This window comes from Pristis pectinata, chromosome 3, assembly GCF_009764475.1.
Source record: "Pristis pectinata isolate sPriPec2 chromosome 3, sPriPec2.1.pri, whole genome shotgun sequence".
NCBI lineage: Eukaryota > Metazoa > Chordata > Chondrichthyes > Rhinopristiformes > Pristidae > Pristis > Pristis pectinata.
Window position 1 is genome coordinate 134,360,499 of NC_067407.1, and position 27,743 is coordinate 134,388,241.

General features: G+C 41.2%; 1 protein-coding gene across 1 annotated transcript in view; it reads left to right on the forward strand.

The window, feature by feature from the left end:
- The window catches only part of LOC127568024 (WD repeat-containing protein 27-like), a 373,338-nt gene that overhangs the window by 173,534 nt on the left and 172,061 nt on the right, over positions 1-27,743 (forward strand). The gene's annotated exons all lie outside the window — the stretch shown is intronic.

The window sequence follows — 27,743 nt, forward strand, 5'->3', positions numbered from 1 at the left end:
CCAGAGACCCGGGACCAATTCTGGCCACTGTCTGTAAGGAGTTTGTACGTTCTCCCCGTGACTGCGTGGGTTTCCTCTGGGTGCTCCGGTTTCCTCCTACGTTCCAAAGACGTACAGGTTAGGAAGTTGTGGGCATGCTATGTTGGCGCCAGAAGCGTGGCGACACTTGCGGGCTGCCCCCAGAACACTCTACGCAAAAGATGCATTTCACTGTGTGTTTCGATATACATGTGACTAATAAAGATATCTTATCTTAATATGAATGAACCAGAGCTGTCACCTGCAGGGAAATGTTGGGAATGAAATCCATGATCAAAATGTGCAAGCTGAATCACAAACCCAATTAATCACTGAGAGCCAGATGTAAAGAGTTAAATTCATGAATCTTCCATGACAATGAAACTCTCATCTTATTGCTGTCCTTCTGCAGAGCAGTTACACTTTCTTGTCTTTTATTATCAACAGAAAATTAACTCTGCTTTAGAAATGGAATAATGGGTAGGATTTTACTGGTTCTAAAATGAACCTTAGATGGAAACAAGTCCAGGCCTTTTGTGCACGTGGGACTTGAATTTACTTCATGGTAATGGCCATTGTGCCTGTCACAGATTCATAGATTCCAAGGCTAGATCTGTGACCCCATTGATTTTGATGGGGATAGCGCAACTTTGGAGAAGAAAGCAAAGATGAAGGTAAGTCCCCTTTTAAAAAAAAGAATTTCTTTTGTTTAACGTCTTTGTGTGTTTTAATTCTTTTTGCTATATTTGATGGGGGTGTGGCTTTGCCAGATGTTAAAACTTTCCAGGGTTGTTTGGGATTGTAGTTTCTTCAACGCCCTAATGAAGCCCTTGCTCACACTCAGGGAGAGGGAAACCTTAGACCAGGGTAAAAAATGTTCCCACATTTCCCCTCTAATTCTTCCACTATTTTCTTCAAATCTATGCCTCTGCTAAGCTACATAGATCCTTCCTATTTACTTTATCAATGTACTTTATAATTTTATGCACAATGTAAATTTAGAATTAATATCCAGAAACTCTACTTCATACAAATGGGGGAGACTGTAATAGTGAGGGAAACCTGCTGGAGTCTCTTTGGATGAATAAACTAAGCTAAGCTAGTAGAGCACCTGGAAAAGAACAATAAGAATGAGCAGAATCAACATAGAAAGGAAGTTTGACTGATCTGTTGGAGTTCTTTGAGAATGTGACTAGATAAGAATATGTAAGAAGAACCAGTGGATGTGGCATATTTCAGAATCATAATCAGATTTATTATCACTGACTTAGATGCAGCAGCAGTACGGTGTGAAGACATAAGACTACTATAAATTACAAAAATAAATAAATAGTGCAAAAAAAAGGGAATAATGAGGTAGTATTCATGGGTTCATGGACTGTTCAGAAATCTGATGGAGGGGAAGAAGCTGTTCCTGAATTGTTGAGTGTGGGTCTTCAGGCTCCTGTACCTCCTCCCCGATGGTAGTAATGAGAAGAGGGCATTTCCTGGATGGTCTTAGTGATGGATACCCCTTCTTGAGGCACCGCCTCTTGAAGATGTCTTTGATGGTGGGGAGGGTTGTGCCCATGATGGAGCTGGCTGAGTCTATAACCCTCTGAAGCCTCTTGTGATCCTGTGCATTGGAACCACCATCCCAGGCTGTGGTGCAACCAGTCAGAATGCTCTCCACTGTACATCCATAGAAATTTGTAAGAGTCTTTGGTGACATACCAAATCTCCTTAAACTCCTAACAAAGCAATACCACTGGCGTGCCTTCTTCATGATTACATCAATGCTTTGGGCCCAGGATAGATCCTCCAAGATGTTGACGCCCAGGAACTTGAAGCTGCTCATCCTTTCCACCGCTGATACCTCAATCAGGACTGGTGTGTGTTCTCCCAACTTCCCCTTCCTGAAGTCCACAATCAGTTCCTTGGTTTGGATTTTTGGGAGGATTTTAATAAGGTCGTATACGGTTGGTCAACTAAGAGCACCTGGAATTATGTGATATCTGGACACAATTGGAACAAGTGGGAATAAACAGATCATTCTCAGCTTGGCAGGCTGTGGCCAATGGTAGACCACAGGGACTGGTGCTTGGACTCCAGCTATTCACAATCTATATCAGTGACTTGGCTGAGGGGATAAAGTGCCATATTTCCATGTTTGCAGATGATACCAAACTAAATGAGATTGTGCCTATGGAGGCGAATATATAAGGGCTTCAAGGGGATATGGACAAGCTGAGAGAGTAGGTGAGAACATGGCAGATGGAATATTATGTGGAAAAAGGTGAGGTCATCCATCTTGATGAATATAACAGAAAAGCAGAATATATGTTTCATGGTAAAGGAATGGGTAATGTTGATGTATGTAGGGTCCTTGGGGGTTATGCAGCAAATGATTAGGAGGGCAAATGGTATGTTAGACTTTATTATGAGAGGTTTTGAATACAGGACAAGGGAAATTTCATTGTAATTGTAGCCTTGTAGAAACTGAACCTAAAGTATGTGTAAAGTTTTTGTCTCATAGAACAATACAACACAGTACAGGCCTTTCAGCCCATGATGTTGTGCCGACATTTTATCCTGCTCCAAGATCTATCTAACCCTTCCCTTCCACATAGCCCTCCATTTTTTTATCATTCATGTGGCTATCTAAGAGTCTCTTAAATGTCCCTAATGTATCTGTCTCCACCACCTGTGCCGGCAGTGTGTTCCACGCACCCACTACTCTCTGTGTAAAAAAACTTACTTCTGACATCCCCTCTATACCTTCCTCCAATCACCTTAAAATTATGCCCCCTTGTGTTAGCCATTTTCGCCCTGGGAAAAAGTCTCTGACTAAGTGTCCTTATTTAAAAGAGGATACATTTATCATCGAGGAGGTGAGGTGAAGGTTCACCTGTCTGAATCCTGGGATGGAAGGACTGCCATATGAAGAGAGATTAAGTTGACTAGGTTTGTTTTCAACAGAGCTTGAATGAATGAGGAGATCTAATTGAAACTTGCAAAGTATTGAGAGGGGTCGATAGGCTCGATCTGGGGAGGATGTTTCTCTCTAGCTGAGGTGTCTAGAACAAAAAGTCACAGTTTCAAGGCATAGGACAAGAGAGTTAGGACTGGGATGAGGAGAAATTTCTTTACTCAGAGGTGGTGCAACATTGGAATTCTCTACCACAGTTGACTGAGGCTCAAAACAATGACCCATAGATTTCTGCAAATTAAGGAAATCAAGAGATGTGATAATGCTGGATTGGCTCAGAGGTCAATTAGCCATGATCTTAATGATTGATGGCTATGCTTGTTCAAAAGGTGGTTTGCCTATTCTACAATTATTTCTTATGTCTAATGATAAATCAAATGATTTTCCTCATCTTCAACTACACTGAGAAAGCAGCACAGTCAAAAATTGAGTACAAAGCTGTCACCCAATGCATTACAAGAAATAAACAGCACAAATTATACTGCAAGACCTATGAGACATTGGACTTACTAGGTTACATAGCCTTTTATCAATTGCTTACTTATGTTATTACATCTTGACTTTATGTGAAAAATGGAAGAGGGTGTTGTAAAAGTTTCAATTTAAACATAATAATAGCTATTGATATATTGACCATGCATGGGACTAACTACCCACTTGGTAAAGACTTTAGCGTTTGTACTTGAATGGAATGTAATATTTTTAGCTTTTGATCTTTTTTTTATAATGGGAGATCAAGGGAAGCAATGAATTCCTCCAGACTGGCATCATATATCTTGAAAACTGACAGGGAGCTAGCAATTTGTGAATCTTTCCACTGTTCCAGTTTCTTATAGCTAGAGTGATTGCATGGTGAATTTTCATGCACTTTATTAATTTTGATAATATTAATAGCCACTAAATATCATAATTCATCTTTATTGAGGGGAATTGGATACTTTTGTGAATAAAACACACATATAACTTGGCTTGCTTTTGAGCTAAAGGAGTGGTCGGATTTCAAATACTTTTAAATGTGGGCAATTAGTTTCCTGATTACATAGCAGATGAAATTCCAAAAGATCAGACTGACACAAACTAGGCAATAAATCAACAGCAATGGCATTCTAGGCATGCAACATGTGAGCAGGGTGGAAAAGATTACCAATTTAAAACCTCGATGTGAGGAACCAGATGAAAAGTGGAGCTGAAATAGAAATTTGTAGTATCTTGATTAAATTAACAAAAGGTGAGGCATATTTCAAAAGTTCAAAGTTTTCAGACTTAAGTAAATAAAATTGGTAACAATACTCATGTGAACTTAAAAGTGAAGTGACTGAACAAAGCCAATTATCTTTAACAAGTTTGCAAAAGCGTCTAGGTTTGTTATTACTTAACACACGTCTACATGTAAGGTTAAGAGGTAAACTTTAAAGCATCACAATTGCAACCCCCCTCCCTTCCTTTAGTATCGCATCATACAGCGCAAATCAAAGTATTGCATACCCTGAGGGATTTCCTGTAACTGGGAAAAATACTACCTTTCAAAAGAACAGACTGATCTTATCAGTTTCTAAGGAGATGATTTCCTCCAGTTCAAAAACAATATGTTTAATTTTGTTAGATATAGTGACCAGCGGAAATCTCCCCCTTCACCCAAAAGCTCCGTGCAGCGATCCTGTATTAAGAAGTTTCCCTTTTTCTCAAACTGCTGTGCATTAATTTTGTTTAACCATAGAACCATAGAACAATACAGCACAATACAGGCCCTTCAGCCCACCATGTTGTGCCGCCCTTCAAACCACACCTAAGACTATCTAACGTCTTCCTCCCACATATCCCTCTATCTTAAATTCCTAACTCTTCATTGAGGATTTTTTGTACGAGTAGAGTACAAACCAGGAGACATAGCATCAATCAAAGTAAGGCATGTGTGCACAAAGGTACAGAGAAAAGAAGTGGTTTACTAATACATGGTTTTAGTTAACTGGAGAAAGATATATACCTCTATAGATATTATCCAATGAAAGATCTTCCTTATTCTGCCTCCCGTATGCATTCTGGAAGCCTGTGACCATACAACTTAATAACATAATTTCTGGATGTTATACATGTTCTCACTTTTCCAGCAAAAGGAAGGCAGAAAACCTTCTTCCATCCATCAACACCAACTCCTGAACCACTGAACTTTGTCACTAAGATGGACAAGGACAACGAGCACACGGAATGCCACACTTACATGTTCCTCTTCAGGTCACACACCATCTTAATTTGGATATATATATCATCTGTCCTTCATTATCGCTGGGTCTAAATCCTAGAACTCCCCAGTGCCACTGGGGAAATAAAGTGAATAAAAAATAATCTAGAAATGGAAGAATGTTATTTTGGCTTCCCAAGATTGCTGTCTAATTCTCTTATTCAATAATACCCATTTAATTGAATTTTAGTTACCTTCTCTAACTTTCTTCTTTGGATCAAAGTGTGGTTCCTTCCATTTTTCTCAAGTTCTGATCCAGATCCCTTTTGGAGACCCTGATTGTTCATTCTTTCAGCTTTATTGACAGAGAATTCCATGTCTTAACTGCTCGCTGAGTAAAAACTTTTCTCCTACCCCCATCGTATCTTTTGCACAGAATTTTAAATCTGTGCTCCCTGGTCTTTGAACCAATTGGTAATAGGAACAACTTCCCTCTATTTACCTTCTCTGAGACCAACATAATAAGAACATAAGAGATAGAAACCAAGTTTAGGCTGTGTTATGAGACAGGTTCGAGGTCTCGAAAGTAATGGACTCTGAACACAGTCTGGCAAAGAAGGATTTTATTTACAAAGACAAACGTGGGAAAAGGTGATGAGTTCAACACATGCACACACGCACCGGTGATAGCATGCGTGGGAAAATCGCAACAGGTAAAGTACACACACACATGCACACACGAACTGGGTACAAACAATCAAGGAAAAGCACTACGCTACCCGCCACCCCTTGACTCAGTGCAAGCACAGGTCCACGCCCCTGGGAATCCTAACTTAAGATGCTTCTAAACCTGTTGAGGTGCACAGCTTACCGGTGGTCTCTCCAGCATTGTTGCACGATTCCTCCAGTGCAACAAAGAGACAGAACCAACACATGGATCACTCTTTATATGCTGGAGGGCTGGGGTGGCCCAGCCCAGGTAGTTCGAACAGGCCAATGACCCGGGCCCAGGTACAAAGGTGTTTACCGAAGCCAATCATCAGGTGTGCCCTGATGGGTGGGGGTGGAGCCAGGCCTTGATTGACAGTGATGTGGCTTTCGACCAGATGCTGGGCCGTGCTGTCACGTGACAGCCTCGGCCCTCCACAATACAGGCCGTTCTGTCCCTTGTACCTGTTCTGCCATTCTACAAGATCATAGTTGGTCTTTCACCATAGAACTTTCCTGCACTAACTCCATGTCTCCTGATTCCCTTATATAAAAATCTATAGCTTTGTCTTGAATGATCTTGTACAACTCTTTCAAATCTCACCTTTACTCTGAGAATAACGTCTGCTTCTCCATTCCGAGCTCAGCCGAAATCCCTGGAACTGTTCTTCCCTTTTTCTTGTACCTTAACCATTTGATGTGATACTCCAGTTGTGACTGACCCTGCTGGACATGGGACTTTGATGGTATCAAAGGTCTCAGTGGCATTTTAAGGGTTGAGGTGCACAAATTGTGCTACTTGAAGCTGTGCTGTTGGTAAAGCCAGCAATTATGATGGAGGAGTCTGGCACATTGTTTGATTCTGTGATGCTGACTGTGCTATGCTGCTCACCTTTACTCTGAGAACAATCCCAGCTTCTCCATTCTAATCTTATGGCCAAAATCCCTCGAACCATGCTGGTAATTTTTTCCTCCACTCTTTCTTGTACCTTAACATACTTCCTAGGCCATCTGATGTGACACTCCAGTTGTCAGATGGTGGTACAGTGGTATTACACGCAGGAGGGACTAGCCATTGGAGTCCTCACTGATGGAAGTTCAGATGCTTTGGACAAACAAGAGAGCCAATCTGAAACTAATCATGATAAATACAGATGGGTACTGCAAGCAGCAGTTCTGATGGAGGATGGATTCTCAATACTGTTCTTCCAAACACATCTTCCGTGCTTCAATGTACATTTTCCTTTTGATCTAGTTTATTTAAAATCATTTACATTTTTGCTCTGTTGGAGAATTCTTTTTACAACATATAAAGTTTCAGCCCAAGGCCATTAGGGAACCTTTACCCCTAAGAATTATTGAGATGGTATGCTTCTTCACTGGAGCGTGATTTCCAAAAATAATGTTATCAAGAGTAGCTATTGTTAAAAGTAAGGTAATGGTTACTTGATGGATTCTCTTTTGGAAGGGGACAGAAGCAATGCATTCTTTCTGAGTTTGAGCTTCTGACCACCCTCCGCTACGAATTCAAAATATGTGGCACGTAATATAGATCTATTTTTGTAAAATTGAATTGTTGGCTATCGGTTTGGCTTGAAATGCAAGATAAGTGCATTTCTATCATTTATAAAGGTAAATCAAAAGTTGAAAGGGAGATTCTTACTGAAGCCGATGGAAAACCAAATAAAGCAGCAATTAAAGAATTATTTGCCAGAACTCATTTTTAATAATTCAAAAGCAAGGGCACAATGATCATGGTACCATGTCGGTAATGCATTGGTTAAAGTACCAGATGGGTAATCCAGAGGCCTGGACTAACAATCCACAGCACCTGTGCAATTTAAATTCAGTTTGTAATCTGGAAATTTGAAAAAAAAGACTAGTCATTAGTACTATGATGACCACATAGATTGTTGTAAACACTCATCTAGTTCCCTAATAACCTTCAAGGAGTAATTGCCATCTTACTCAATGTAGCCCATATATGACTGCAGGCCCACCCCTGTTAAATGGAATTGATTTGAATTGGATTGGTTTATTATTGTCACATGTACCAAGGTACAGCGAAAGACTTGTCTTGCATACTGATCGTACAGGTCAATTCATTACACAGTGCAGTTACATTGGGTTAGTACAGAGTGCATTGATGTAGTACAGGTAAAAACAATAACAGTACAGAGTAAAGTCACAGCTACAGAGATAGTGCAGTGCAATTTGCAAGGCCACAACAAGGTAGATCGTGAGGTCATAGTCCATCTCATTGTATAAGGTAACTGTTCAATAGTCTTGTTATAGTGGGGTAGAAGCTGTCCTTAAGTCTGGTGGTACGTGCCCTCAGGCCCTTGTATCTTCTACCTGATGGAAGAGGAGAGAAGAGGGAATGACCTGGATGGGTGGGGTCTCCGATTATGCTGGCTGCTTCGCCAAGACAGTGAGAGATAAAGACAGAGTCCTTTTTAAACAATAGGACCACAGCAGGACCTCTTGCCAAAGAGTACTGGCAAATTATAATCAGGGGCTGGTAGAAATTTGGCATTCTTTTACAAATGACATGTTCACATGCTTACAAATGACAAACTCACAAATGCGTGGTCGATTTTGCATCTCAGATTGATAAATTTTCATTAATTAACATGTACACATCGAAAGTCAAAATAGGCTCTTCGGGAGTCAATAGTGTGTTCTTGCTACATTCTTATGTTGCTAAGTCAGGATGATGTGTCATTCAGAGAAGAGTTGGAGCTGAAGGTCTTTCCATGCTTGCTGCTTTTCTTAGAGGTAGAGAACTCAAAGTTTAGTAGTTTCTGTCGAATAATCTTTGGGGAGTTATAAATGGTACATACTGAGCCACAGTGCTATTGGGGAGAGTGAATGTTTAAGGTGGTGGTTAGGTCACAGATCATGTCTGCTGTTTTGCCCATATCACACTACACCTTTGAAGTGCTTTTTTTCTGCTTTTCATTTATTGTATTTTATGTAGTCCTGTTGACATTAAAACCAGAAAACTACCATAAACTGACACAGCTGCCAAAAGACTATTAGATGAGCTTTATAACTTCAAATATTCGTCTTGCACTTGTATTGCTGGACATAAAACATCTTGGGTACGTGAAAGTCTGAAATGGAAATCCAAAATGTCTGAGGCAAAAATTGTAGGTATGTTTCCAGGAGCTAGCTGCTATGAATCAATGTAATATAAGGCATTCTGAAGCTCAAAAATAATCTCTGGTGCTGAGACGTCGACTGTCTATTTCCCTTCATAGATGCTGCCTGACCCACTGAGTTCCTCCAGCACTGTCGCTCTAGATTCCAGCATCTGCAATCACTTGTGTCTCCACTGCACCCATCCTTACCCAGTTTGGCCTAAATGATATTCCAAATTCACTAAATTTTCAACCACCCTCTGAAGTGACCAAGCAAGCTACTGAGTTCAGGTTCATAGGATGTATTTTATCGAGGCTTAAGGATTTATCCATTTTTAATATATTTGAATTAAACACCTAATTTGCTATGGATTCTGCTCTTCTGGCTTCTCTTTAGTTTAAATTCTCAATGCTGTTCTTCCAAACACATCTTCCATGCTTCAATGTACATTTTCCTTTCGATCCAGTTTATTTAAAATCATTTACATTTTTGCTCTGTTGGAGAATTCTTTTTACAACATATAAAGTTTCAGCCCAAGGCCATCAGGGAACCTTTACCCCTAAGAATTATTGAGAAGTTATGCTGAGGTGCATAAACCTTATATGTGCCTGAGCCATTAGGATAGTGTCCTCCAGCACATAAATGGTTTTCATGGGTGCATGTTGTGGGCTTTCAGGGTCACTTGACAAACTGGATTCTGTTACCAACTAGTTAGCACTGATAGTGAAAACTGTTTCTTATTGTTGTGCCAGGTGATTGCATTACAATAAATTTTTCATGGGTGAAATTGCTTCATTATCTTAGTCAGAAATTAAACAACCATTTCATTTTATTTGTTCATATGTATTCATTAGTTACCTCCTACAGAACACCATTTCCTTGCTCAATATGATTTCACAGCAGAGTGAGTATATTTTTAGAATAAACCTGAGATATTATTAGCAATGTAGCAACATCCTGATATTGTTAATGCATTCACTTTTTGCTTTCAACAAGCTGTTAAATTATATAACTTGCAGCCAATTGTTGAAATGAATACCTTTCTGAAATTACAGAAGGATGCTATCATGCTATAAAGATGGCTGTTTGAAAATGATTGTTGCAAAATGGTACAATATTTTCCCCCTCAGAAGGAATTAAGCTTTAGCACTGAGTTTCTCACACCCTAAGGTAAAGAGCTAATCTTAGAACAATATGCAAAATTGCTGTCAAGTTTGTTGAAAGTCATAGGGTTCCCTTGTCATTTGGCACAAACCAATCAGCACAAACATCTTAAATCTTAAATTTGATCTTAAATCAAATAATGTGAGATTGAATGAATGACATAAACACACTGGCTTAACTTTTTTTACTCTGTCTTGATGGACTATTTGCAAAATTGTGGAATTGGCAAAACAGTAGATGTATTTATTGAGACCGTTTCACAACCTTAAGACATCCAAAAGAACTATACAGCCAATGAAGTAGTTCTGAAGTGTAGGTACCTTTTTTTAAAGTTTGCACATTTTTGGGTCCCAGAAACAACAACATGATGCTGGAAGGAAAGCACCCCCATATTTTGTTGAATATTTCCTTTTGACATAGAAGGAAGCCATAGAAGGGGAGACCTGATAGAGGTTTAGAAGATTATGAGAGGCGTAGATAGAGTAGACAGCTGGTATCTTTTTCCAAGGGTTAAAATGTCTAATACTAGAGGTGAGGGGGGTAAGTTCAAAAGAGATGTGTGGGGCAAGTTTTGTTACACAGGGAGTGGTGGGTGCCCGGAATGCACTGCCAGGGTAGAGGTGGAGGCAAATGCGATCAAGAGGCTCTCAGATAGGCACAGGAATAGGCAGAAGGGATTAGTTTAGTTAAGCATATAATTACTAGTTTAGTAAGGCCTTGTTCCTGTGCTGTACTGTTCTATGTTCCATGTACAAGCGCACAGAACGATTCCATTTCCCCTTCAATTCTCCCTGTAACTATTCCCATTGATTTTAGCACAGTGTGATCAATTTACAGTGGCCCATTAATGCACCAACCCACAAGTCTTTTGGGATATTGGAGGTAGCCAGAATGTCCAGTGGAAACCCACATGGTCACATAGAGAATGTGTACACTCCACACAGACATCATTTGAGTTCAAGGTTCAATCCAGGTCTCTGCGGCTGTGAGATTGCAGCTCTACTAACTGTGCCTTAGGGCTGTGGGATCTTTTATATCCACCTGAGAGTAGATGGGGCCTTTCGTGTTTCCTCTACAAAATAGCACCTCTGAAGTTATAGCACTTCCTCATCATGGCACTTGCGGCACAGCATAGATTTTGAGTTCACATTCATTGATTTAAGCATAATAAGCAATTCCTAGAGAGTTATGGGCATTAAGTAGTTCAATTATGGTAATGCTTCATTAGTTGAGAATCCCACAATTATGGTGAAGTACTTAATTTTACGGATAGCTGTAATGAGACCACATAAAGTAGGGATGGAGTACTCATTCTAAATTAGTACATGGGTTCAGATTTTTTTGCTTTATATAATAGTGAGGCTAACAGATTAATTGTGATCATCACACAATGAATTGGACAGCATTTTTCCAGCATCCTTGCCTAACACAATTGAATGTGGAAATTGGAAGATATTGTCTGAGATACCAGGCAGCACTGTAACAGTTCTACATTGCTAAAATCAAGACAATATTATGACTGAAGATCTACAAAAGTTAGCACTTACTAAGTCATGATACAACAATATAATGCAAGGGATCATGCCAGTTTTGTGTGCAGCCTCCAGCAGTAGTATTCTGTTCCTCACAAGATTCATGTCATCATGTATGATAGAATGACTTTGCATGTGTGAACGGGGACACTGGAAGGTTGCAGATCATGGGGGTTCAGTGGTGTTGGTGGAGTCAAATTCCTTCAGAAATTAATAAATGTTTTCTTTTATTTATTTTAATTGTTTCTGCCTTTTTTCACCTGTCTCTCTTAAGCTCACATTTATGTCCTAATCTTTATTTCTCAGTTCGCACATGATTTTGTTCTCATTCATCAGAATCAGGTTAATTATCACTGACATATGTTGTGACATTTGTTGTTTTGCGGCAGCAGTACAGTGCAAAGTCATAAAATTACTATAAATTACAAAATAAATAAATAGTTCATATCTCCTGGTTTAGGTTCTGCACACCTCAGTGGGAGTACTTTGGTTGGAGAGACCTGTTATTGCTTGCACTGCTCTCAGACACTGCCGATTGGGTGGATCAGATGGTGACTGAAGAAAGACGCTCCTCAAAATCTGAGCCATTTGTCATGATATGATCACTAGAGGCTAAGTGGTCTATCTCTGTGTAGTTTGATTCCATGCTCTGGTAATGACACAGCATCAATTGATGGAATGAAAAAAATATATACTGAAATTTGTAAACTAGCTTTGCATTTGTAGCCTAAGTTGCAGTGAATAAAATTCTATCATTGAGATATAACTGGTCAGAAGGATTACTAATCTTATTGCTTTTCGTCCTACCATGGACTTTTGGAATTATAGTGAAGAAATATAAAGGTGTGCAGAGTTATGATTAGTATTCAGTGAGTCAGGAACTGCATCTTAATGTAGTGGTTTAGGGTATCATCTAAACTCAATAAAATCATAGTATGTGTAAATGCAGTCTGTTATGCTTTAAGAAATGCATATTTTGTCTCAAAAATTGAACAACATTGGCAGTGGTTAAAGGTGTAGTGGAAATTTCAATTGCTGAAGTTTTGACGTAGAATAAAATTGTTGTATTAGTTACAGGAGTGGTAAAGGAATTATCTTGTAATTGGGAATGAAAGGGGCAGAACAAGTATGTATTCGGTTTTCCTGTGTATTGCCATATTATAGTTGCAAGATCTCTGAAAAGCAGATTGTCAGAGGGAGGATAGATAAATCTGGTGATGCTTGTTAAATTCTGTAGAACTTTTGCTTCTTCCAAATGGCCCACAAAGTCTGGCTAATCATTATTAAAGCATCTACCCTGGGAAGCAGTTGCTGATCTGTGGCTACTTTCTTTTCTGTGCATGTATTCCTGGTATTGAGACTTAATCCAGATGGCAATGTATTAAATCCTTCTTACATAGGAGTATAGAAAAGTACTGCACAAGAATAGGCCCTTCAGCACACCATGTCTGCCCTGACCATGATGCCAAATTAAACTAATCCTATCTGTCTGCACATGGTCTGTATCCCTTTATACTCTGTCTGTTCATGCACCTATCTAAATGCATCTAAGACATTGCTAACAGATCTGCTTCTACCACCTTCCCTGGCAGTGTGTTCCAGGCACCCACTACTGTGTGTAAAAAAAAGTTGCCTTGCAAATCTCTTTTGAACTATCACTCTCTCAAATTAAAGCTATGTCCTCTAGTATTTGACATTTCCACCCTGGAAATATGCCTCTCATAATTTTATAAACTTCTATCAGATCTCCCTTCAGCCTCCAATGCTCCAGAGAAAACAATCCAAGTTCGTCCAACCTCTCCTTCTAGCTAACAAACTCCAATCCAGGTAACATCCTGGTAAACCTTTTCTGCTTCCTCTCCAAAGCCTCCACATCCTTCCTATAGTGTGGTGACAGAACCAGAATAAGCCAAATGTGGCCTAACCAAAGTTTTATAAAGCTGCAACACAATTTCCCAACTTTTAAATTCGGTGCCCTGACCGATGAAGGCAAGCATGCTGTATGCCTTCTTTACCACCCTATATACTTGTGTTGCCACTTTCAGGAAACTATGGCCTTGCACCTCAAGATTCCTCTGTACATGAATGGTCCTAAGAGTCCTGTCATGTCCTGTACACTTTCCACTTGCATTTGACCTTCGAAAATGTACCACCTCACACTTGTCCATCTGCCATTTCTCTGCCCATACTTCCAACCGGTCTATATCCCGCTGTATCCTTTGACAACCTTTCTCGCTATCCACAGCTCCACCAATTTACATCTCGTCTAAAAACTTACTAATCAGACCACCTATATTTTCATCCAAATTATTAGTATATTTTACAAAACATAGGAAATAGGAGCAGGAGTAGGCCATCAAGCCTGCTCTGCCATTCAATAAGATCATGGTTGATCTGGCCGTGGACTCAGATCCACCTACCTGCCTTTTCCCCATAACCCTTAGTTCCCCTACTGTGCAAAAATCTATCCAACTGTGTCTTAAATATATTTAATGAAGTAGCTTCTACTGCTTCCCTGGGCAGAGAATTCCACAGATTCACTACTCTCTGGGAAAAGCAGTTTTTCCTCATCTCCATCCTAAATCTACTCCTCCGAATCTTGAGGTCATGTCCCCTAGTTCTAGTCTCACCTACCAGTGGAAACAACTTTCCTGCCTCTATCTTATCTATCCCTTTCCCTTCTCATTCTTCTGAATTCCAGCAAGTCTCATCTCAGGTGACTCAATCTCTCCTCATAGGCTAACCCCCTCATCTCTGGAATCAACCTGGCGAACCTCCTCTGCACTGCCACCAAAGTCAGTATATCTTTCCTCAAGTAAGGAGACCAGAATTGCACGCAGTTCTCCAGGTGCAGCCTCACCAGTACCCTGTACAGTTGCCGCATAACCTCCCTGCTCTTAAATTCAATCCCTCTAACAATGAAGGCCAATATTCCATTTGCCTTCTTGATATCCTGTTGCACCTGCAAACCAACCTTTTGCAATTCATTCACAAGCACACCCAAGTCCCTCTGCACAACAGCGTGCTGCAATCTTTCACCATTTAAATAATAATCTGATCTTCTATTTTTCCTTCCAAAGTGGATGACAGCAAAGGTCTCTGCACTGATCCTTGTGGAACACCACTGGTCACGGACCTCCAATCAGAAAAACACTCCTCCACCACTACCCTTTGTCTTCTATGACCAAGCCAATTTAGGATCCTATTTAGGATGGTCTTCAGGGAGGAATCAAATAAGTATGTTTCTTTCTTAGAAGATTATTTAGACCCCAAAGCACTTAACAAAGAAATTGATGATGAGTATTTATGGTATGAACTTTTCTTTTGCAGTAAATGTCTCAGGGTATAATTTACTTGCTTGTAAGTTAAAATATTAAATGTATTCTTACTTAAAATTTTATTTTTAGGCAGTAGAAATCTAGTACTTTGCTAAGGGTTGTTTACTGGCCCCCAGCTCCTGATGTTTTTAGTCTTTGGTGGCACCTTGTTTCCTCTACTCATTCACAACTGATGGTGTTAATTACACATTTACCTTGGTCAAATCAGAATATATATTCCTGTTCAGATATACTTTCACCTGACAAATCAGGCATTGAGTCTTGAGTCAGCCATAATTCTTCTCAATGTTTCCATCCAAGTCACATAACATCCTGACCTTGAAATATATTTTTGTTCCTTTGTTGTTGTTGGATTCAAATCCTGGAACTCCCTAAGCAATAACATTATAGGAGTATGTATACCAGTGGGACTGTAGAGGTTCAAGAAGGTGGTTTACCACAACCTTCTCATGGGCAATGAGGGATGGGCAATAAATGCTGGCTTTATTAGCAACATCCAAGAAATGAACAAAGCAATGAAAGAGAATTCCATTGCAAAATGACCAGTACAATTATCTGCATCATAGAATTTGGTGCTGTAGAAGATCACACTGAGTGTCAGCCTATAGTTTTGTCTTCAAATTATGAAGAGGTCTTGAATCCAACACTGGAGACACAAGAGACTGCAGATGCTGAAATGTGGAACAACAAACAACCTACTGGGGAAACAGCAGGTCAAGCAGCATCTTAGGGGTGGGGGAAGAATTATCGCTGATTTTGGGTCAAAACCCTGCTAGTCCTGATGCAGGGTTTCGACCTAAAATGTCGACAATTCCTTTCCCCCTTAAGATGCTGTGTTCCTCCAGCAGATTGTTTGTTGAATCCAACACTTACTGACTCAGAGGTGAGAATGTTACCAAAGGAGCAGTGGCTGACCTGGTTCAAATTTTCATTTTCATCCATTTGCACTCAAGTGTAGACGTTATTGTGAAAGTGACTTCGCAAGATTGAATATTCCTCTCCTTTATCCATGCCTTCAAATTTTGTATGTTTAAGTTAACAGTGTTGTATTTGCTTACATCTTTCTTAAATATTTTTGTGTTCTTTTAAAACTCTTGAAGGTTTGGAAAACTGGAGTTTTCCAGCAGTATGATAAATTGATTATGTATCACCATAGTCTTCTGAAACCTAGACTGTCAGTGAAAGCGTATTTGCAGATTGCCCATTACATCATCCATGGATTTTGTGCTGTTCATTTTCCATTAAATATTAACAAAGAATGAAAGAATGAACTCCTGCCCACAGAAAATTTCTTGTTTCTTACAATAGGTTCATTGTCCTAAATTAAGTCAGAATCAAACTGAAAGAAAAGTTAAAGAAAGGAAAATTGATAGAAAGTTTCCTCCTCTGATCTTCCTACTTCTCCTCTTGCTGTCCTGAAAGTCATCACAATCTTATCTGATTCCAAAGTTTACAGTCATCTTCCTTTACCTCAACCTCACCGAGTGAGCTTTGCACAGCCATCATATACTAGGTTTACCTCATAACAACACAGAAGGAGGCCATTTAGCTCTTTCGATTCATGCTGTTCCCTGGCGAGCAATCCCATTAGTTCCATTCTACCTCTCCTTATTTCCCTGAACTCCTGCAGCTTATTCTCTCTCACATACCTAACAACTGCCCTTTGATTCTTTTAGCCAATAACCTGCACTAAGGGGTAATTTACAGTAGCCAGTTAGCCTTTCTTGCAGTGGCCAGTTAACATGAGCATTTCTTTGAGATATGGGAGGAAACTGCAGCATCCAGAGAACACAGTCACGGAAAGAGTGTGCAAGATCTGCACAGACAGTATCTGAGGTCAGGATCAAACTCAGGTCCCAGGAGATGTGAAGCAGCAACACCAACAGCTGCACCACTGTGCTGTATCTCATTAAACTTCCATTCTTCCAGCAAGAGCCACAACTCAGTAATAGGAAACCTTATTCCTCAACAAAGGGTCACTGCAGTCAAGTACAACTATATCTTTGCACCTCCAGTTGAGTTTGCCCAACTCAGCACGGAGCAGCGATTAACTGTGAAAAATTATATGCACTAGATGTTCGGGAAGTGACTTGAGAGCTTTATGCAACACAGGAACACAAGAAAATAGGAACAGGAGTTGGCCTCCAGTCCACTCAAGTCTGCCTTGCCTTTCAACATGGTCATGGCTGATCTAAGCTGGCCTCAGCTCCTCTTGCGCTAGTTCCCCATAGCCCTTAAGATAAGATATCTTTATTAGTCAAATGTACATCAAAACACACAGTGAAATTCATCTTTTTGCGGAGAGTGTTCTGGGGGAAGTCCACAAGTGTCGCTATGCTTCTGGTGCCAACATAGCATGCCCACAACTTCCTAACCTGTACGTCTTTGGAATGTGGGAGGAAACCGGAGCACCCGGAAGAAACCCACGCAGACACGGGGAGAACGTACAAACTCCTTGCAGAAGCGGCCGGATTTGAACCTGGGTCGCTGGCGCTGTAAAGCGTTATGCTAACCACTACACTACTGTACTGTTCCTTGATCTTTCAAATATTTATCTGTACTCCTTAAATGTTTCCAATGCTCTGTCCTCCATCACCCTCTGGGGCAGAGAATTCCAGAGATTCACTACCCTCCATAAATGAACCATATTCATTTTTTTTTGAAAAAGTGATCAGTGCAACAGCAACAAATTAATTTGTTATTGTACATCTTAGTAGATGATGTGAATATCAAATAAAATTTAGAAAAATACTTGCATGATGTATGAACAAGCTGCAACTACAATGAGTAGAGATAGCTCACATTAATGATCTATTAGTTACTGGCAGAAAAAAAACAATGCATGCAAACAACAAACTCAGAGGTCATGTGGGCCACCACAGCTCATTGAGTGTTGGCATTATCTCTGAGGTAGTTCCACAAATAGGAATGACATATTCAGCACTAATATTTCACCTAGAAATTTTGAAAGGATATAGACTACTGCTTTGAGGTTACCATGGTTCTCATACTTTCCACTGGGGGTTAAATACCGGTAAGTCCCAGAATGCTGCTGCAGTCGGTGATTGGCACTCTGGCCATGTTCCTGTATTGTTGTTAAAAAGTCACTGTGTTGTAACCCAATGACTGGGTTTGTTGCTGATCTATATGACACCTGCAAACTTACATCTTGTGAACGCCATTTTGTTAAACTCTCCCAAGCCGGCCCAAAGAACAGCCCAGCAGGGAACAGACAAGACCCACCCAATAAACATTTGAAGGACACTTCGACAGGCTGGCCCAACTGGAAGCAAACCTATCAAAAGGTTTGAGTGTTTCTTAAGTCCCTGACATTTAGCAGCATTCAAAACTGATAAAAAAACTATTAAACTCAGACAACTGCAGTTTTTACATCTTAAAGATGTAGACAAAAGCTAAAACATGTAACACCTTTAAACAGTTAAAAATATGTAACAAAGTTCAAGTCATTGATGTAAATGACCTCGTGCTTACCCTGTTCCTTTGCAACCATTCCTCTCCGTTCATATGAGTCTGCTGACGAGGCAGATTCCCAGGCATAAACACTGAGGAGTTGTTGCATTTGGGCTCTCTTGCTGGACTGCATAAGGGTGTTCAAAATCAGTGCACAGTTAGGAAATCATCATTAAAGAGAGACTAGTAAATGGTGAATGACCACTTTGCAATATTAATATCTTAACATCTTTCAAAGTTCAGCATTTGTCTTACTTGCACTACTGTGGCCTGGACTTGCTTAACTTATATAGCTTGAATCACCCACACACATGGGCTGAGTCTAAGTCCTTCCCAATAACACAGATTGGCTTTAGTTTGATGGTATCCACTGTGAAGAGGCGCACTAGCAAAATGTGAAGCAAAGTAAGTGTCTCAGCTTTGCTAAGTAAGCAACTTGCTTAGCTCTCTGCCTTTTCTTCCTCAAGAACCAGTACTGATATGCCTTGACTCTCTTCCATCTTGAACTTCAACAATTTGTACGAACGTTCCAGTTGGGTAGCAAGACTACAATTCTATTCTGTCTGAAGGGATTCTGAATTTGTTCTGGTCAACAACATAATTGCTCAGGTCCAGTCATGAAGTGGAGGCAAACACAATCTGATTAACTTCCTGCAAATGGTGTCTGCAGCCAAACCTTACAATTCTATAAACAAGAGGTGAACAGTTACCCATTTAATGTATCATATGCCTTCCATCTGAAAAAAGCTCATTTACATTGTAGAGTAAGGAAAAATGACTCCTTTTATGGTAATCAAAGGGTTCACACTCCAGTTATTGCTAGTTTTGAACCTATTTCCTATTAAGGTAGAGATTTCAAGGCTGCAAGGCCAGTCAAAAGGTTTAAAATGAAGTCCTAAAATGAAAAAGCATGGTTTTCACGGGCTCTAACTGTCAACTCAAGTATAAGATTAGATTAAACCCTGCAAATTACTCCCTTTTGTTCAATATGTTGCAGTATGTAATAATTCAATTTTATGTGAAGTTTTAGTTCCAATTCTATGGAGCTAGCCTTCACACTTAGTGCATTCCAAGCCATTGAAGTATGATAACAGTCATGGTACAGCGTTGTAATCAGTAACACTGAAATTAGATGGAAAAATGTAAAGGCCCCCATTTGATGTTCAGCAGGTCTCCTTCCTGACTACATTGGAATACTTTCATGGTTCAATCCAGAATGGATCTGTAAGATTGAACAAACATGTGGTTTGGAGTGAGTCATCAGATCACCACCCCCATTGGCATACTGTCACAAAGCCAGGAAATACACCCGACTCGACTTATCAGTGTAGCTCGTCAATCCTTGATTGATGATATTCAAGTAATGAATGGAAAATAAGAAATCAGTCACACTTCATGGAGAAATTGAAGTGTCTTTGCTGAGAGAATTTGCAATGAAAGAATCTCAATTTCAACCTTTATTCACAGACACCCACAAACTGCTGGGAAAAAAGTGTAAAGTAAACTTTCAGCTGAGTATACATGTGCACATTTCATCAATAACTTGTAGCTCTGCATATATCCTCTAGTTAAAAAGTCAATTCTTATCAATCTAATTTACCGAATAATTGCAATTTAAACTGGAATCCACAAAGTCTTAGCTTTGAGTTTCGTAAAATGTTACTTAATCTCACAAGCATTAAGGCTTCTCAAATTCTAGCTCTGTGGGCACTCTTGGCTTCACTGCGATACCTTCTTCTCCCCAGGATCTGAACTCCCTCTCTAAAACAGGGTAAAGAACTCATCCAAATTTGGATGAGATTGTAGGCATGATCAGTAAGTTTGCGGATGACGCCAGAAATGGTGGTGTGGTGGATAGCAAAGAAGATTGTTTAAGGTTACAATAGCATCAACTGGGAAAGTGGGCAAAGGAATGGCAGATGGAATTTAACTCAGAGGAGTGCAGTGATGCATAATGGGAAGTTAAGCCAGTGAACGACTTATATAGTAAATGACAGGGCCCTGGTTAGTGTTGTAGAACAGATAGACCAAGGGGTACATAGAACACATAGAACATAGAACTTAAAACAGTGCAGCACAGGAGCAGGCCCTTCAACCTTCAGTGTCTGTGAACATAGAAAAGAAAACATAGAAAAAAAACTACAGCACAATTCAGGCCCTTCAGCCCACAAAGCTGTGCCAAACATGTCCCTACCCTAGAAATTACTAGGCTTACCCATAGCCCTCTATTTTTCTCAGCTCCATGTACCTATCCAGCAGTCTCTTAAAAGACCCTATCGTATCCGCCTCCACCGCTGTTGCTGGCAGCCCATTCCACGCACTCACCACTCTCTGTAACAAACTTACCCCTGACATTTCCTCTATACCTACTCCCCAGCACCTTAAACCTATGTCCTCTTGTGGCCACCATTTCAGCCCTGGGGAAAAGCCTCCGACTCTCTACCTGATCAATACCTCTCATCATCTTATACACCTCTATCAGGTCCCTCCTCATCCTCCGTCGCTCCAAGGAGAAAAGGCCGAGTTCCCTCAACCTGCTTTCATAAGGCATGCTCTGCATTCCAGGCAGCATCCTTGTAAATCTCCTCTGCACCGTTTCTATGGCTTCCACATCCTTCCTGTAGTGAGGCGACCAGAACTGAGCACAGTACTCCAAGTGGGGTCTGACCAGGGACCTATATAGCTGCAACAATACCTCTCGGCTCCTAAATTCAATTCCCCGATTGATGAAGGACAATACACCAATATGCCTTCTTAACCACAGAGTCAACCTGCGCAGCCGCTTTGAGCGTCCTATGAACTCGGACCCCAAGATCCCTCTGATCCTCCACACTGCCAAGAGTCCTACCATTAAGACTATATTCTGCCATCATATTTGACCTACCAAAATGAACCACTTCACACTTATCTGGGTTGAACTGCATCTGCCACTTCTCAGCTCAACTTTGCATCCTATCTATGTCCCGCTGTAACCTCTGACAGTCCTCCAAACTATCCACAACACCCCCAACCTTTGTGTCATCCACAAATTTACTAATCCACCCCTCCACTTCCTCATCCAGGTCGTTTATAAAAATCACAAAGAGCAAGGGCCCCAGTACAGATCCCTGAGGTACTCCACTGGTCACCGACCTCCATGCAGAATACGACCCTTCAACAACCATTCTTTGCCTTCTGTGGGCCAGCCAGTTCTGGATCCACACTGCAATGTCCCCTTGGATCCCATGCCTCCTTACTTTCTCACTAAGCCTTGCATGGGGTACCTTATCAAACGCTTTGCTGAAATCCATATACACTACATCTACTGCTCTCCCTTCATCAATGTGTTTAGTCACATCCTCAAAAAATTCAATCAGGCTTGTAAGGCAGGACCTGCCCTTGACAGAGCCATGCTGACTATTCCTAATCATGTTATACCTTTCCAAATGTCCATAAATCCTGCCTCTCAGGATCTTCTCCGTTAGCTTACCAACCACTGAGGTGAGACTCACTGGTCTATAATTCCCTGGGCTATCCTACTCCCTTTCTTGAATAAGAGAACAACATCCGCAACCCTCCAATCTTCCGGAACCTCTCCTGTCTCCATTGACAATGCAAAGATCATCGTCAGAGGCTCCGCAATCTCTTCCCTCGCCTCCCACAGCAGCCTGGGGTACATCTCATCAGGTCCCAGCGACTTATCCAACTTGATGCTTTCCAAAAGTTTCAGCACCTCCTCTTTCCTAATATCTACATGCTCAAGCTTTTCAGCCCGCTGCAAGTCCCACTACAATCCCCCAGATCTTTTTCCGTAGTAAATACTGACATAAAGTATTCATTAAGTACCTCCGCCATTTCTTCCGGATCCATATACATTTTCCCACTGCTGCACTTGATAGGCCCTATTCTTTCGCATCTTATCCTCTTGCTCTTCACATACTTGCAGAATGCCTTGGGGTTTTCCTTAATCCTGCCCACCAAGGCCTTCTCAAGCCCCCTTCTGGCTCTCCTAATCTCCTTCTTAAGCTCCTTCCTATTAGCCTTATACTCTTCCAGATCTCTAATATTACCTAGCTCTCTGTACCTTTTGTAAGCTTTTCTTTTCCTTTTGACCAGATTTATTATAGCCTTTGTACACCACGGTTTCTGTATCGTCTCGTGACTCCCCTGTCTCACTGGAACATGCCTATGCAGAACTCCACACAAATATCCCCTGAATATTTGCCACATTTCTTCTGTACTTTTCCCTGACAACATCTGTTCCCAATTTAATCTTCCAATTTCCTGCCTGACAGCCCCATAATTCCCTTTATTCCAAGTAAATGCTTTTCTAGTCTGTCTGTTCCTATCTCTCTCCAGTGCTAACGTAAAGGAGATAGAATTATGATCACTATCACCAAAATGTTCACCCACTGAGAGATCTGACACCTGACCAGGTTCATTTCCTGACCAGTCAAGCACAGCCTCTCCTCTTGTAGGCCTATCTACATATTGTGTCAAGAATCCTTCCTGAACACACTTAACAAACTCCTCCCCATCTAAACCCCTCACTGTCTGGAGAGCCAATCGATGTTTGGAAAATTAAAATCCCCCATCACAACAATTCTGTTATTCTCACACCTTTCTAGGATCTGCTTCCCTATCTGCTCCTCAATATCCCTGTTACTATTGGGTGGCCTATAAAAAACACCCAGTAAAGTAATTGACCCCTTCCTGTTCCTAACCTCCACCCACAGAAACTCCGTAGACAGTCCCTCCACGACATCCACCTTTTCCACATCCATGACACTATCTCTGATCAACAGTGCTGCTCCCCCACCTCTTTTGCCTCCCTCCCTGTCCTTTCTGAAACATCTAAAACCTGGCACTCGAAGCAACCATTCCAGTCCCTGAGCCATCCAAGTCTCCATAATGGCCACCACATCGTAGCTCCAAGTATTGATCCAAGCTCTAAGCACATCTGCCTTGTTCACAATACTCTTTGCGTTAAAATAGACACACCTCAAACCTGTCTGAGCATGTCCCTTCTCTATCACCTGCCTATCGTACCTACTATTAGCTTTCTCTATTTGAGAGCCAAACACCTCTTCCCCAGTCTCCATTTCAGATCCCTCCCCCTAACAATTCTAGTTTAAACTCTCCCCAGTAGCCTTAGCAAACCTCCCCGCCAGGATATTGGTGCCCCTGGGATTCAAATGCAACCCATCCTCTTTGAACAGGTCATACCTGCCCCAAAAGAGGCCCCAATGATCCAGAAATCTGAATCCCTGCTCCTTACTCCAATCCCTCAGCCACGCATTTAACTTCCTCCTCATTCTGTTCCTATACCCACTGTCACTTAACACAGGCAGTAATCTGGAACCTACTACCTTTGAGGTCCTGCTTCTCAACTTCCTTCCTAATTCTCTATAGTTTTTTTTCAGGACTATGTGAATTTCCCTCCCTATGTCGTTGGTACCAATGTGGACCATGACCTCTGGCTGTTCTCCCTCCCCCTTCAGGATATCTTGGACGCGATCTGAAACATCCCAGACCCTGGCACCTGGGAGGCAAACTACCTTCCGAGTTTCTTTCCTGCGTCCACAGAACCGCTTGTCTGCCCACCTAACTATAGAGTCCCCCATCACTAGTGCCCTCCTCTCTCCTTCCCTACCCTTCTGAGCCACAGGGCCGGACTCTGTGCCAGAGACACTGCCACTGTTGCTTCCCCCAGGTAGGCTGTCTCCCCCAACAGTACTCAAGCAGGAGTACTTATTGTCAAGGGGTACAGCCACAGGGGTACTCTCTGGTACCTGACTCTTCCCCTTCCCCTTCCCCCTCCTGACTGTGACCCACTTGCCTGACTCCCGTGGCCCCGGTGTGACCACCTGCCTATAACTCCTTTCTATCACCTCCTCATTCTCCCTGACCAGACAAAGGTCATCGAGCTGCATCTCCAGTTCCCTAACACGGTCCCTCAGGAGCTGCAGCTTGACACACCTGGTGCAGATGTAGACTTCCCAGAGGCAGAGAGAGTCTGGGAACTCCCACATCTGACACCGAGTACAGGAAACCGCACTCATACCCCTTCTTTAACTCCGGTTTTTGTGCTGACCATGTATTCAGGATGCTGCCTGGATTATAGAGTATTAGCTATAAAGAGAGTTTGGACAAACTTGGATTCTTTTCTCTGGAGCCTCGGAGGCTGAGTGGTGACCTGAGAGAAATTTATAAAATTATGAGAGGCATCGACACGGTGTATAGTCAGAGTCTTTTTCCCAGGGTGGAAATGTCAAATACTAGCTGGCATAGATTTAAGGTGAGAGGGGGAAAGTTTGAAGGAGATTTACAACACAAGATTTTTTACACAGTGAGTGGTGGGTTCCTGGAACGCGTTACCGGGGGAGGTGGTGGGAGCAGATAAAATAGCAATGTTTAAGAGGCATTTAGACAGGCACATGAACAGGCAGAGAATAGAGTAATATAGACCATATGCAGGCGGATGTGCAGTTTAAATTGGCATAATTCCCTGAAAGTGGCGAGATAGGTAGATAAGGTGGTAAAGAAGGCGTATGGCGCCCTTAGGTGCTGTACCTCAAAATACCTTCATCAGATGGGGCATTGAGTACAAGAGTTGGGACATCATGTTACAGCTGTACAAGACATCCGTGGTACCGCATTTGGAACATTGTGTGCAGTTCTGGTCACCATACTATGGGAAGGATGGGATTATGCTAGAGAGGGTGCAGAAAAGATTCTCATGGATGTTGGTGAGTCTGGAGGGCTTGAATTATCAGGTGAGACTGGATAGGAGGGTCACAGATAAGGTGGATGGTCATGATCTTTTTCCCAGAGTAGCAGAATCTAAAACTTGAGGGCATAGATTTAAAGTGAGAGGGGAAAGATTTAAAGAGGACCTGAGGGGCAAGCTTTTCACACAGAGGGCAGTGGGTATATGGAACGAGCTGTTAGAGGAAGTGGTAGAGGCAGGTACAATGACCATGTTTAAAAGACATTTGGACAGGTTCATGGATAAGAAAGGTTTATAGGGATATGGGCCAAATGCAGACAAAGGGGACTAGCTCAGAAAGGCACCTTTGTCGGCATGGGTGAGCTGGATCGAAGGGCCTGTTTGCATGCTGTATAACTCTATGACTATGACAATGACTCTATGACCCTAACTCTGTCTGATCCATCCATCCCCTATGGAGAAAGGCTCCTCACGACCTCAGAGAGTCTCTTCATCCTTCCTGAAGGTGGTTGACCTGGCAGGAAAGTGTTAAAGGGGCTAAATGCAAATCAAAAGCCCCATTGAAGTAAAAGGCCCTGATTATGATCCCTGCGGTTCCTGCCTGCTTGCTTCAGGCATCTCAGCAATCTAGTTGAGGTGAACATTTTAAATGGTTGCTGACAGGAATAGAGTGGATTGGGAGGTAAGATAGTGTGCTCTATTTTAAAAGCTGTACCTCTGCTCTGTCCTGTATTTGCTTGGCATAATAAAAACTAACCTCACTCTTCCCAGTCCCAAGTAACCACTCAGGAAACCAATGATTTACACCTATTCAGAACTGTTCCTGCATTTTCCATTGAGACTAGCACAATATATCAATAAAATATCAACTTGGATTCATGCCATCATACTCAGTAAAAAGTGACTGGCTCTGATCTTTTCAGTTCTGTAAGGAGCATCTGGGATGTTTTCATATACAGTCTAATTTTCAAACAAAACCAAGCAACTTGGCTCAATTCTTGACAGACAGCATTAGGCACCGCAGCATCCATCACCTGGAGTCGGTGAAATGATGGACAGTTGCAATGACAGTGAGAAAATGATCCTTGCATTCCAGGATACTGATGTGACATGGGAAAATCTGACACCAAATATTCTTTCTGCATGTAAATTGGCTTTTAATGGCAATAATGTTGGTTTAATGAATCAAAATGTGTTTTTATATCAGAAAGCACATTTCTGCTCCTCATAGTTCGAGCCAACAAATATAGTACTTTTTTATGTATTAACGTTTTCATTATAACATACTTTTCAGAGAAGTGATCTGTTTAATAAATGAAGTATTTGTCTTAAAACATCTGAAGTCATGGAGTAAAATACTCAACCATCCCAAATTAACAGCAAAAAAAAGTGAGTGCCATCTTGAAACAACTTTATATTGAACTAATGAAGAAGAAACATGGTTTTCTGGAAAATAAATCAGTAAACATAAAAAAAAGACATGAATTTTTGTTGTGCCTTTCACAACCTCAGGATGTCCCCAAGATGTTTTGCAACCATTGAAGTACTTTTGAAATGTAGTTACTGTTGTGTTGTGGGAAATGAGTAACTTGAATCACAAGCCCTAAGGTATGTGATTTATTTTATCCAGTATTTGGAGGTTTAGTTGCATGTAATTCACAGTTATACAGTCAGTAACTTATCACAAGTGTGAACACAAAGAAACTGTGCCTCTTACTGTGGTGCTGACTGTGTTAATTTCAGTCCCCCAAACCCCTTTGCTCCATCTCCCACGATTTCCCTGTCATTACTGCACCTCTAACCTGCCTGATCACCACAATCCACCAGGGCCCCACTGTTCCCACCCCAGGAGGCCATATTGCAACTACTGAATTTCCTTCCATTGAATGAGTAACTTCATTCTTCTTTTCCCTAAATGGTGTGTGAGTAATGGCTCAGACTGTAGCCCATTAATTCTGAAGTTTAGCTCCAATCCACAGGAAGTTTGCTAGGTGTGACATGTGACATTGCGGCAAGAAATATTGAGAAAAGTGTTGGGGCAATGACACAGCTTGTTTGATGCCAGTCTTCACTGAGATTGGTTCTGTTGTAGACCTGTTGGTTGGTATCACAACTTGCATGCCATCATAGAGCAAATGTAAGATGGCAGCAAATTGCTGTGGGCAGCCAAATTTGAGGCTGGTATTCCACATTCCCTTCTGATTGATTGGTATTGGTATTGGTTTATTATTGTCACGTACTGAGGTATAGTGAAAAGCTTGTCTTACAAACCGATCATACAGGTCAATTCATTACACAGTGCAGTTACATTGAGTTAGTACAGAGTGCATTGATGTAGTACATGTAAAAAACAATAACAGTATAGTTAGTGACAAAGAGTTTAAATTTAAAAGTGTAGAACGAGTATAGTAAAGGTAATGAGTAGATCTGTAGAGAGCAGTTTGTAATGTGTCACCACGCTCCGGCGGAAGTAAAGGCTTCAGTGAGGTCGAGGGAGGCCATGTAAAGTGTG